Genomic DNA, 14,022 nt, shown 5'->3' with positions numbered 1-14,022 from the left:
TTTTTGCAGATGCATGTAGACACGCAACCGTAAGTGTATGTGAATCACAGCTGCTGCGAAAAAAAAAGAAGAAAAGAAGACAGCAGAACAGACCTCACAACAAAGGTCGACGTTAATGTGATTAACGTTGAAGCAGTGTAGCGACATGCCATATGGCCGACAATGAAACGTGTGTCATGTGTGAGACGTGTATGTATACCGTTTTATTGAAGGCACTGCTGGATGGATCGACGCTATGAGCGTCCCCTTTGGAACGGGACAGTGGGTTGTGCCACCAAGCTCTTGCTTTGATATTGCCTAATATCCCACCTATGTTAAAAAAGAAACAAAAAGTAAAGGAAAAAAAAACCACAATGAATTCCAGGAACCTTACTTTCTGAACCCCTATTGTGAACTTCGTTCCTGCACGCCTCGGTTGTTTGTCGTTTCCCTACTTCCTCCAATTTTCCAATCGCCGCTTAACAATCTTTGCTACAGACATGCTTACTTTCCCCCTGCTCTCCCTGAACCCAAGGGCTTCAAGGAAGCCAGAGATGTGCCTAAACCGGCTGCTGGGTAGACATCTTCACATTCTAATAAAACATTCTCCGTCGTTTCCCTAGTTTTACCGCAGCAAACGCATGCTTCTTCTTTATATCTCGCTTTATGAATGGATGTTCTAAGGCATCCTGATCTCGCTGCGAAAAGTAATGAGCTTCCCCTTGAGTTATAAATTGTTTCTCTCCAGATTTAGTTTTTTTCCTCCCAAGTAGCTACTCACGGCCGGTTTTTTTTCTTTTCCATTGCCCCCACCCATGATATTATCTCGGCTTCTGACTTTATGCTTGACGTTCTTTGTTACTATGCTGCTCACCAGACAGTCCGCATACTTGCTGGTTCACCTCCCTGCCTTTCCTGTCCTTGCTCTTTCTCTCATTTCTTTTCCTCCACTGTGAATGTTTTTCCTGTACAAATACCTGAACACTCTCCCATCTCATTTTTTTTCCCATATTCCTCAGACGCTCTTCATAATCAATTTTACTGAGCTTCCCTCACTTCAAAACTTATCCAGCCCACATCACCCTGCACAGCTTCTTTCTCCCCCTTCCCTTTATAAATTAAATTCATTCTACTTTATCGCCAACTGTATGGTATTCGTCTATTCTTTAAAGTTTTTTCCATTGATTTCAACAGAGCTTCCTTACATTTCGGTCCTAGGTCCTAGTAATCAGCCTAACGGAAACCTCATCTAGCCCTGTGGCTGTACGCTTCGGAATGTTCTATTTGACTTTCTTGCAGTTGAAATTTGTCAACGCCAGCTCCTTTTCTACCTGGTTCTCTTTCACGCTCATTTTTTTTCCTCAATTACAACCTCGTCATGTCCTTGATGCGGCGGAGGCGAGCGCCATCTAGAGGTGTTGCAAGGAACCGGGTGCGTCGCTCCGTGGCGTCGCAAGATTTTTCGCGCGCGCGAATGGCGCACGCCGTGGCCGGTCTATGAATGGTAAAAACGCCTGAAAAGGGGTTCGAGTTTTCGCGTACCAGAATTACGTTTTCGGGCATATTAAAATGGAAATCCGACGCTATCGTGTCTGTAGTCGTACTTTACTAGTTTCTACGTATTTTAGCTCGAGAATTCAATTAGTTCAGTAACTTCCTGGCGCCACATGGAGGGCCTGGGTATGTGTGGTTCAAAATTCTTTTTTGCCGAGACGACTTTGGACGCCGACGCTGGATATTCCGGCACGGGGCCCTTAAAGGGTCCCTCACCAGGCCCCATAGCAAATTTTAGTCATTCACTGGGAGTTGTTACGTGTCCTCTAGGAAGCGTTCTGCCGCAAAATTTTTCTTTCAAATCGGCTCATTAATAGCCGAGACAGAAATATTTCAGTGCCGCGAACCCATGATTTTAGGAGGCGTGCTCCACTGCATAGCGAGACACTCTCTCCACTCGCCCCGTCCAGCCTCCGCAAGCGAAATTCCTTCCCCGCGTTCTCCCATACCGGACCCCGAGGATCACGTTACGCATACGTCACGGGCACCGCCTTCCTTTTTTTCTTTGATTTATTTTTTTGCCGGCGTTGCGCGCGAGCTGTTGTGATGTCTCGTTTCGCTCAGCGCACGCTTTTGCGCGATGTGCAGGACGCACGACTAGCGGTACAGTTCAGTGCTGCACGAACACTGAGGCAGAACAAGCGCATCGCAGAGCATGACCGCGCGCTGGAACACGGTAGAAAATGACATAGCTTCGGTACCTGCGCACGCGACTGCACGACCGTGGGAACAAACCACGGAGGAAGGAAACTAAGGAGAGGCCCTGCCCCCTCCGCGCGCTAGGAGAAAAGTGGGGCGGAAATGACGTAGAAGGTTCTCATTTTTTTGCTGCTTTTTTATTTTTTTGTTGTATGGCCATGCCTTTTGGGCCACAATGGCGGCGTTGTTGTGGTTTTGAGCGCTCACACGTATTGCTCTGGTAGGTTTCGTGCCGTGGCAAAGAAGGCGCTGTGTGGGCGGGTTTGCGTTAGTCATCGTGTCTTGTTGCGCTGTGTTACCTGCACCGTGCTCTGCCAGATGTTGTGCGAGCGCGCGCGCTCCGCGCGCGTAACCACGCGCTGCGCGGCGTGGTTTCGCGAAAGATGTAAACAAGAGAGGAGGGTGGCACAAAAGGCGGAGCATCGCCAGCAACGCCAACTTCCGGCTTCACTTTTGCTTCACAAAGAGCGACGTCAGGGCCTCTCCTTATGGTATCTTCGACTGGTCGCTTCCATCCTCCGAAGCAGAGTCGGGCAGATCCGGCGTTCCCCGAGCTCAGAGGTAGAGGACGAGCGCGCAAGCCGAACGTGCGACTCGCACTCGCTGGAGGCAGTGGCAGATGCTAAACCACGTGGCTACTACCAACGTCCGATGTTTCGCTTATCGAAAGCTCCCGGCGCTGCCGCGAAAACCGGCGGACGCGCCGGCGGGACGAGCGTTCGTCGCAGTGGCCTAGGTTGCCTAGGTTACGGTGGGCTGTCGCCAACAGCAGCGACGCGGCTCTGCGATGACGTTTCAATTTCGACGACTGCTCCGACGACAGGGCTCGGAGCGCCTCAGAGCGTTCGAAGATGGAGGAGAGCAATCGAGAAGAACCAGCCGAACGCAGGGCGCGCACCCTCTTTCAACCAGCCGAAGACAACGCCGCTCGCGAGAGCGCTCCAGAGCGCTCAGAAACGACCAGTCGAAGATGGCATTAGTTTCCTTCCTCCGTGGAACAAACAGACGAAGCGGAAGTAGATCTCTTGCTTCGGTGCGAAGTAAAACGAAGAACACGCAGACATTCCGTTTGTGTGTTTTATTAGTTCTCTAAACTTCAAGTCGTCAATTCAAGCAACAGATCACACAAATAAGAGATGGTGCCTTGAATATTTCTCGAAGTCACGTGTCACCGCGAGCGACGTCACACTGCGGACACAACTATGTCGCCGTCCGGCTTGGAGCGCGGCGGCCGTGAGGAGAAGGAAAAACGGTGTTCGGTTTGGAATTTCAGATCTTTCCGTGGCGCGTAGCGATGTAATACTTTGCAGACACGATCGTTAGAGCACACTGTGTGCTCTGCGCTTAGCTCAATATGGCTTGACCTGGTGAGGGCCTCTTTAACGCTATCGCGTTAAAACAAAAATATAGTTCTTCGCGTGATATGGCGCAGAGTGCCTGTGAGCGGCGCGGAAGGACTCGAATGCGGCGTTTCAGGCCATCGATAGCAGGCGTCCATTTTTACTTTGACGATCGCGAAAACTTCGGAGTGCGTTGAAAAATAACCGCCTGGGGGGAAAATGCGAACTTCTTCGGAAACAGAAATACAGTTCTCCTTCATGCCCGATAGCGCAGTGTGCCTATGAGCGGCGCGGAAGGTCTCGAAAGCAACGTCTCAAACCATCGTTAGCGGGCTAACGATGCCCGATGGGCACGGTACGGAAAGAATTAACGTCGATGTTCATCATGAGATGTGTTGTCCCTGATTTATTTTGGTTATTCTCTGGTGAAGAAACGTTGCAACTTGTTCTGTTACCACCTGGGCCTATTACGAAGTCGATGCAGTAATGAGTAGCTGTATAACTTAATAGTGGGTAAACATGTGCTGACACTCTGTGTGCACTTTCTGAATTTTCTAAATATAACAAACAGTTCGCCGAAACATGAATAATTCGAACTGTCGGACCGGTGGGTCAAAAAAAAAAGAGTCAGCCTGGAGCAATTGTTTCAACAAGGGGTCTTGCCTACACTCTGATGAACTCAGATCAACTTGAGGAAGACAAATTCTTTGCCCTAACTGAGACGAGATCCCTTGATGAAGGCAAGTCCACTTGTAGAAACATGAGCTCCAGACTAAAGTTTCGCTGTTTAGTCACCTGTGGGTCACTGCGTGCCCACAGGTGACTTGATGCACTCGTTTTCACGATGGATGTGAAAGACAGGGGTAAAGGTCGAATATTCGTGTACCTTGTTCCTGCGTCTGCGGCCTAGTGGAAAATGGCGCAGGTGCATGTATATGCTATTATGCAACGTGGCGTATAGCGCCAATCGTCGTAGAGCTAGCTGGCGTTTGCACGAGGAGAAGTACGCGCGAAAAGACAAGCAAGCTGAAGTTGTGGCTTATTCGCGACTCCAAGCAACGCTCGCAACCTAGCGGCCGCACCGAGAACTATGTGATGTGATAACTTTATTTGGAATCCGGCGATTGGGAGGCCCGGGCCTGGGGCCGCCTAGATGGCCACTGGGAGCTGCTGCTCCCGTGCGGCTTCCTTGGCTCGCTGGACGGCCCAAAGTTGGTCTTGGAGTTCTGAGCTGAGCAGCACGGCCGACCACCGCGCCCGTAGACTTTCTGGGGAGACTGCCATTTTATTTTGGTATATTTCACATCCCCACAACATGTGTTGAAGGGTGGCTCTAACAGACTTGCATAGCTTGCACATATCGCTCTCGTATATATCGGGGTAGAAAGTTTTTAGTTGCGCGGGACTCGTATAAGTTTCTGTTTGTAGTCGCCTCCAAGTAACGGACTCAGCTCTGTTCAGTTTAGTGTGAGGCGGTGGTAATACTCGCCTCCGATTTTGATAGAATTTGGTAATACGCCGAGAACTAGCCGATCCAGGTTTAGGCTCGAAGCGAAAGATCGTCGCCTATCGCAGCATGTGCTGAATGCCTCGTAGTTGTCGAATCGTCGTGATGCCCCCGCGCACAAGCCCCCCAAAAGAAGAAAAGATGGCTGCCGAAATACCTTTTGTTGCGTACCATCATGCGAGTAATCGCGGTAGGAAGACAGCAATGTATGATTACATCGCTTACCGAAAGGAGCAGATGACGCGCATCGGAGATCGGCATGGATACGAAACTTGCGCTTTGAAAAAAAAGCTGACTGAGACTGTGCTGGTTTGTTCGAAACACTTCACTGGGGCAACTTTTAAATGTTGCTGGCGTTTCAAATCGCAGAGTGTAATTTTATTAGGCAGGCGCTTTAATAAGTTAGTGATGTACGCGTAAGATTCATTTGGTTTCTTTAGCTAATTTAGTTTTCTACGCCAGCATTAGCGTCACTGATGCTTTAGCTCGGGGGCTTCTAGCAAACACAGCAGCCAATTTAATAATATTCTTAAGTAAACATGGTTACAATGTATACAAGAGTCCTACACGAATATTAGTGGTGTATTTAATAACTATGTAAGTAGGCCAATTCTGTCCGCTTTAGATGTACTAGTAGATTCGATTTACGATACGTGATATCGTTTTCTCTGGAATACGTGAATATCTCGTGAATACGCGATATCTCGTGAATACGTGATACATGATATTTCGTGAAAATATCTCGTGAATACGTGATATTTAGTTCTATGAAAATTTGCTATCTTGAACAATATTGATAAAAAAATTGACGGCGTAAATAAAAATTTGTTGTCAGCTGTCGCTAGATAGTCACTTTCTTTTCTTTTAAATGCAGCAAACGTCATCAAATTTGATGCTGGAGTGGTTGCCGAGAAGCACGATTTCTCCATTGCCATGTATTTAGACAGGGGCCCCCGAGCTAAAGCATTCTCTTAAAGGGACCCTGAAACTATTTTCTAGCTAATCGTAGAATGATCCTACTATAAAAAGGACGTCGTCTCACGAATCCCGTGCTGTAATACCTTTTTTTTTTAAATTTTTCCTCTGTAAATGGCGTTATTTCGCCGACACCCGGATTTCTCACCTTTCATCTCCGCTAGCCCGCGGGAAGATGTATACAACCGAGAAGCCGAGAGGGCGAACCTCGGGCCAAAAGCTGAATGTCGCGCTAGACTACGCTATGCAGAACGTGTAATGCAAAGACGCAATGATCACCCCCCCCCCCACACACACACACACACACACACTCACACAGAGTTTCTTATTGAACCTAACATTCGAAATTATGTATCACTGCAAATGCTATCGCCATCACGAAACCGGCTGCTATCGTTGGTCGGCCAGCAGCTTTCGATGTGACGCACTGCGGAAGCGAGGGCAAGCGATTTTTCGCTGTGTTTGACACGAGATTTTTAATTCCCTGCTGCATGCACGCAGCCTCTACGGCAGATCGGCAGCGTTCCATAATGTGTTTCAGGGCCCCCTTTAAAGGGCTTCTCACCAGGTTCTCACCAGGCCAAATAGAAAATTTTGATTATACGCTGGAAGTTGTTACGCGCCCTCTAGGGAGCATACTGCCGCAATGATTTTTCAAATCAGTTCATTAATAGCCGAGATAGAAATATTTCAGTGCCGCGAACCCATGATTTCAGGGGAGGTGAGGGCCACCGCCCACCGCCAAGTGAGACACTCTCTCCACTTGCCCCATCTAACCTCCGCAAGCGAAATTCCTTCCCTGCGTTCTTTCATGCCGGAGCTGGAGGGTCGCGTGACCCATACGTCACGGGTCCCGCCTTATTCTTTTTTTTACCTTCTTGCTTTTTTGGTGCGTGGTGTACTTCCGCCGATGGTCGCGCGCGCGAGCTTTGTCTCCTTTCGCGCAGCGGAGGATTTTGCGCGCTGTGCACGAGGACACTTGACCAGCGGTATAAGTCAGTGCTACACGAACACAGAGGCAGACGCAAGTGGATGACAGAGCATCATCGCGCGCTTGAACACGGTAGAAAATTACATAGTTTCGCTCTCAGCGCGTGCGTCTGCATGACGTGGAACATGCAGACGAAACGGAAGTACATCTCTCTTGCTGCGGCGCGAAGTGAAACAAAAACACGCAGACATTCGGTTTGTGTGTTTTATTGTTTCTCTAAGCTTTAATTTGTCTATTGAGACAACAGATTACACAAATAACAGATGTTGCCTTGGATAATTCTCGAAGTCAGGTGTCACTATGAGCGACGTCACAGCACGTACATGTACGTAGGCGAACTCGCGCTTGTACGTCACCTCTCCACCTATCAGTACGTTGAATGCACTGCGCTTCATGTCAAATCTCGGTGGCGCCGCGCTCCAAGCCGGACGCTGTCGTAAGCTTCGTTTTTCTTCTTTCTTTTTCGTAACGCATTCGTAGCTTTGTGCTGCTCTTCGGTGCATGAAGGTTGCCTCTATCGCAAAAGTTCATCCAGGTAGAACATTTCTGCGGAGCACATTTGCATTGTTCCGCATATTCTGGCTGTGGTACGTACGATCGATAGCGGCAGGACGCGCTCCGACGCCTTTGGAGCAGGCTTCTCCGCACGTAGAGGTAATGTGTGGGAGAAGCCCGCATTTATATCTCCCTTCGATTTACAGGATTTACAGGTGTGCGAATATTATTATCATTACTTTTCTTGTAGGCCGAGTCGAGTAGTGCCAGAGCCGAATCTAATCGACAATCGAATACTTTCCGAATAACGAACAGCCGTTCTCACCATGAACATAAAACGATGTTCTCTGCCTACTATACAGAAAGTCAGCATCAATATCGTTACATTACATATGTTACGAAGCGTTGTTCATTAACAAGCCCTAGTGGAGCATTAGGAACAAATAACTCGGTTGTTCGAATACGCAGAATTCTTCGGAGAGTGAGAATGATCCCTGTTGTCCGCAAAAGTCTGGCTCGCTAAAACCCCTTAAACTTCATAAAGTAGCGATACTCTCCTCCTCCGCCTTCACTCCTCCTCGTTTCTCCTCTCTTTTACGCTCCTACATTGCTCGAGCGTAGCAACGGCGCCAACATGCGCTCCACGCCACTCCGTAGACGCTTCTCGAGCAAAAATGGCGCTGATGCACGGCGCAAGGGCCCACGTGATGTTATTAGGCCAATAGCGACGCGACGTTGGCCTCGGTCATAGCGCGCGAGAAGGAGGCGACATTTTTCAAAGCGTGCCGCTACTTTACGAAGTTTAAGGGGCTTTAGGCAACGCACCTACGGCACTATGCAAGTCCTCATGTTTTAAGCCTATACCGTGTGTTTATACGAAGGCATTAAGCAATATTTAAAGATATCCATTTTGAAATAAAAAGGTGGCTCCTTCGAAGACATCATGTTAGTCATGGTGACCATAGGGTGACGAGTGATAAGTGGTAATTAGTCGTTAATTGACACGATTCATTTAAGCATTTTTAGATTCAGCGGGTTTATCGTACTCGGAAAATTGAAGCTAGGATTCGTACAAGTCATATCAACGTTTAGACCTGAAAAAAATGTGATTACCGGCAGAACTGCGGCACGACGAAATTCGGCTCTGATCAGAGCACGCGAAACCGAAGCTGGGAGGCTGCAGCGAGCTCAAAGCCACGCCCCTCGAGGCGACGTTCTGCCTACGTCACCCAGGAGCGGGCAGCCGGCGTACTGGCTGCGCGCTGCTGGGTGACGTCATTACGCTCATGAGTGGGCTCATTGGGTTTTGAGTCGGCTCATCATTATACGATGAGCCCACTCGAACTAATGGTTTATAAGTTATTTAATGAATTTCTGGTCATCAGCGACTAACTACGGCGTATCACCCGTCAATCCATGGACGCCACGACGGACGGCACGTCTTCGAAGGAACAGTTTTTTTATTTCAAAACGGCTATTATTAGATATTCCTAAATGTCCTCGTGGAAAGACCCGGTATTTACTCCAAGGGGGATAAAATAGTCGCACACTTGCTCTAATTTTATACCTGATGGCACACATTGATTTTAAGTATTCTATAAACCTATTCGAGAAATAATTGCGCTTACGAATGGCAACTGAATCAAATAGGACACTTCGATTCATTGTTCGAAAGTTTCGAATATTCGCACGCCTCTATTTCCAGACGACGGACATTTGCAATTGACAACGCAACCGTAAAAGTTGTGTGTATTGACATACGAATAAGTAAACTGTAGATATGGGCGCATTGGTCGTGATCGCACTTAGGCCCGGCCCCTTTTATTGACTGGTCAGAGTGGCATTGTACGTGCCGACGCAAGGGGAAGTTGTCCTCGTCAGGCAAAATGCGAGATAATAACGACGACACAGATGAACAGGCGCGAATTAAAAAAAAAAATGTATTGAGCTGAAAACGCGGCATACATTACAAAAAATTTTTGAGGACGCTTAAGCTGCGCATTTAAGAGTGGAAAGCGATGCCATTCAAACATCCCTGACTGCTTGTCACGTTTCCCGGCAACTGCAGCTTATGTAACCGCGTAACGTTTACCGGGAAACGCCGGCGGCGAACGCTATGCACGAAGGCGAGCTTTCTGGTAGAAACGCGGCCTCTTGCGTGGGCAGTGGATGGATGGATGGATGGAAGGTAGGAGCGTCCCCTTTGAAACGGGGCGATGGCAGTTGCCACCATGCTCAGATTTTTATTTTGCCTTTTATTTTTATCTGTGTTGTGTGTTAGTGAATTTCTCGATTTTCTTTAAATACTTCTTCCTACCCTTTTAACCTTATGTCACCTCTCTGCGTTTGAGCCACCAATCCTCCAATCGCCTTTTGCTAATTTCCACCGCACATTTATTTACATGACTATCATTATCTCTGAACCCTAGGGCCTTAGGAAGGGTGACTGTGGCCGCATCGACATCGGGATTGATAGCATCACATTTTAGTATGAGGTGTTCCATTGTTTCTACATATTTACCACACACAGTACATGTGTCTTCTTCTTCGTTAAATTTCTTTTTATAGCTCCGCGTTCTAAGACATCCTGATCTAGCTTCAAAGAGTAGGGCACTGCCTCTTGAGTTATCATAAAACGCTTCCTTCCTGATCTGCTGTTTCCAGTATCGATATAGTTCTACACTATGTTTCTTTTCCATTGAATTTATCCAATTTTTACCTTCCGCATTTTTAACCTGTCGTTTAATGCTCTGTCCTTTTTCGTACTCGTGTCTGGCATACTTACTGGTTAGCTTCCTAGTTCTTTTCCGCCATTGTGAGTCAACGCTCTTTCTGTATAGGTATTTGGATGCGCGGAGACGAGCGCCATCTGGACGGTGTTGTTGCAAGGAACCGAACGCAGCGCGCCGCCCTAGGAATGGTAGAAAACGCTGAAAAAAAAAAGGGGTTTACGTTTGAGTTTCCGCGTAAGAGAATGATGTTTTCTGCTGTGTTCAAATTACAATCCGACGCTACCGTGTCTGTAGGTTGTGTTTAGGTTGTATTTTACGATTTTTCTGGCGCATCCTACCTTGAAGAATCCAATGAGTTCAGTAACGGCTCTGGGCCACGCGGAGGGCCTGCGTGGTGCGGGTTCGAACGATCGTTCGCTGGGTTCGCGACACTGGGTCCCTTAACGCTATCGCATTAGAAATTGCTTCTGCAGGGCATTCCTGCTTAGTCGCGTCCAGATACTCGCAGTAGTTTTGACTCCTTTTACCCCATAATGGCAAACAGTTACGTCCAGTTTTATGCGAAGCATACTAGCCGCACAACCACGCTCTTCCTTGCTGCGCCGCGCGCGGCCGCGTAGCTACCATATGACGTCATAACAGCTGCAAAAGCGGAGGCTCCACTCGTGCGCTCGCTTGCGGCCGCGTAGCTACATAGCCGGGTCTCAGCTCGTGCGCTCGCCTGCGGTCGCACAGATGGTACTGCGGCCTAACTTCCGCTCCCGTATTTATTGGTTTGAAAATAAAGGAATAAGCAGAGTAACGCATGAGTTGTTTCTTCGTCTAGCCGAACCAAATATAGCCAAGCAACAGCAGTTCACCAGGCTAAACAGTGGTTCAACAACTAAAATAAAGGCTAGTATGCTTCGCATCCTGGGCTTAACCTTAGCTAAGACACAGCCATTTTTTTCACCCCAACACGAGGAATTGGGCTGGCGCCGCAGATTATTTCAAATAAAAGACCCGAGTGCGGAGCAGTGGGAGAGGGTGCTCTCCAGCAGCGACCCAAAAGTCCAGAATGGACTAGTAAGGCACGCTCACCGAGTAGCCACCCTCAGTGGTGCCCTGGAATAGGGGCGTCGACCCTGCGCAGATGGGGAAGAAGACCGTGAAGACGGCCGACCACATCTACCACCGCTAATTTCTAAACAATTAGGGCAAATAAAGTTTTTCCGCCTCCTCCTCCAGCTGTACGGTTAGAACCGCGACGGACGTATTACGCGCGAGGGGAACATTCATTGATATTCAACAGTTCACAAAATATACTACACTAATAACGAGCTAAAAATGACACTTTTCGCGTCACCGAGCCATTTGTCATTCCGTATTGATCATCAAATGAAGGTTGGGGTGCCTCAGTGTATAAGCAATGTATACCTCGAAGCCTTCATCCCGAAAACAAATCAAGACTGGAATCGCCTTCCCGCATCCATCGTCACTATCACAGACCATGATGTGTTCAAGTCGGCTATCTTTGACCATGCGCTGCCTCATTAGCTATATATTTTTCTTTTTCTATTGTCACTCCTCCCTGTAATGCCTGTACGGCCTTGAGAGTAAATAAATGAAATGAAACATAGCACGCTGCTTCCATGCTAGTAGCCCTAACATCGACAACGTGCCTGAGATGGTTCCTGCCGAAATTTGGCACACGACATCGCACTAGCCTCAATGCTTTTTAATACGCTGCTTTGTTGAGCACTAGCATCATCGCCGTACCAATTTTCGTGTCGCGATCATCCCCCATCCTTATTTCGTTAGCCTTCTTCCCTTTTCCTCAGCTGAGAGCATAGCAGGTTTTCTTAGCGAAAGCTCGCGCCGACCCCTACAGGTAAATATCCATAAATCTACATATAAATATGTTACTTATTTCGGTGCTTTCAGTACCAAAAGCTAGGACATACCCCCCGCGTGCAGTTTAAGATGAGGTTAAGACGACGAGGAAGAATTCTACACGTCCTCGCGTCTCGAGGAAGAAGACGACGACGATAAGAAGCAGTTCCTTCGTTCGACTGGACGGTCACGTTTGCGACGAGCTCCGTGCTTTCCTATCGAGTTCTCGGTGACAGAGTCGCCGTTCGCCCACCCCGGCGTTCCCGTAAGTTTGACTTTGGCTGCGGCTTTCGTCTACGTCGCCCTATTCCCTTCTAAAATCTCAGCTGCTGTACAGACAGAGAGCGATATAAGGAAGGCAAGGATGGTAACCGGCCAAGAGTCTGGTTGGCTACCCTACGCTGGGGGGAGAGAGAGGGGTAGGAGAGAAGGGAGATAGATAGATAGCTAGATAGATAGATAGATAGATAGATAGATAGATACATATATATATATATAGATAGATATAGATAGATGGATAGATATAGATAGATAGATAAATATAGATAGATAGATATATGGATAGATAGATAGATAGATAGATAGATAGATAGATAGATAGATAGATAGATAGATAGATAGATAGATAGATAGATAGATTAGATAGATAGATAGATAGATAGACGTGCACGGACAGTCATTCAGTTTGCGAACCAGATGCTCTCAGAAAGCACAAAAGTGCCTTCTGAGCCGATGATCGGTGAGGACGGTGCTCTACTGCTGTATAGAGACATGCACATATCGCGTGCGTGCCCGTTATTGGGGGCGCTATACGCTTGAGGTACACAGCCGCCTTCAGATAGCAGCATTGCTGTGGCATGACTGTATGCAAAACAAACTTGTCGGTGCGGGACCCGTCGCGAATGATAAAAGTCTGGAGGTGAACGTGAGGACACGCGCACATTGGACATCGGGCGCAACTGCGGGTGTTGTAACGTGGGTCTATACGCCTCGCAGGCAATTGTAAAACGTGCCAGCGCACGCCGAAGTTAGACAACGCACGTGTGCTGCGTAGACACTAGGCTCAAAATTGCACATTGAGATTCACAAAGTGCAGATTATAATGCCCGGTGGTCCCTTTTTTTTAGACAAAGACTACAAAAGATCGACTGTGGCAGGTAGCATACCTGTAGTCACTGAGCTGGGTTGCTCAGGGCAGACATTTCTCCCACTTGAAATCGGAGTACGGTATCTACTCATTAACGAAGCGTCACTAATTAACGTTATGATTCATTATTTTACGGCACATGTATTGCAATTGTAGCCAGTTAGTTCGCAAGGCGATACACTTGTGAATTGCGAGGATGACACTAGATTTAAGATATCAGAGAGTTTTAGAATAGGAGCCCCAATAGTTCGGGGCCCCAAAGAGCTTTGCTGGTGATAGCGTAGGGGCTCGCAGGGGTGAAGAGTTTTAGAATAGGGCTTTGCGTTTGCCGATAGCGTCTTGCGCTGACAGCGCCACTACGGCGTCAGAGAAAAGCTATTAGAAATAATGAAATAAAATATACCATTTTATGATAGGAATAATAACCTTGACTTGCGTGTATCCGCGCTTAATTACAATTTAGAGGTTATACTTTAAGCAGCAAACAATTAGTTGCGCTTAGTTTTGAGCAAACCAACTTTACGTGCCTTCACGAGCCAAGCTTAGCCGTGTTAGGCCTACGAGTCATAAAATCCACAATCGAACACGGAATCAGCGGCGTCTAATGAGTCAATCTTCATAACACACGCTAGCTGGGAGAAAGCGATAACCACAGTCACTTCTCCTAGCTTTCGAACTTCGCGCGTTACCATGAATCGAACCCAGTTTGGTGCTAGGTTAGAGCCGTCGCT

The 14,022-nt window shown here is 47.8% G+C and overlaps 2 protein-coding genes across 5 annotated transcripts in view; both read left to right on the top strand.

Moving 5' to 3' along the window:
* Window positions 1-278, top strand: part of oxt (Xylosyltransferase oxt) — a 43,720-nt gene extending 43,442 nt beyond the window's left edge. Inside the window, exon 12 of the mRNA XM_070523669.1 lies at window positions 10-278. The gene's annotated coding sequence lies outside the window, so the exon portion shown is untranslated. The remainder of the gene's footprint in view (window positions 1-9) is intronic.
* LOC139048832 (uncharacterized) overlaps window positions 1-14,022 on the top strand; it is a 396,301-nt gene that overhangs the window by 287,353 nt on the left and 94,926 nt on the right. For 3 of the 4 annotated variants that reach the window (XM_070523684.1, XM_070523682.1, XM_070523679.1), the window contains exon 1: window positions 12,293-12,409. The exons of the other annotated variant lie outside the window; for it this stretch is intronic. The gene's annotated coding sequence lies outside the window, so the exon portion shown is untranslated. Of the gene's footprint in view, window positions 1-12,292; window positions 12,410-14,022 lie in introns of those variants that run through there. 4 annotated transcript variants of the gene reach the window in all.

This window comes from Dermacentor albipictus, chromosome 8 (assembly GCF_038994185.2).
Source record: "Dermacentor albipictus isolate Rhodes 1998 colony chromosome 8, USDA_Dalb.pri_finalv2, whole genome shotgun sequence".
Lineage (NCBI taxonomy): Eukaryota > Metazoa > Arthropoda > Arachnida > Ixodida > Ixodidae > Dermacentor > Dermacentor albipictus.
This window is presented reverse-complemented; position numbering and strand designations above follow the sequence as displayed.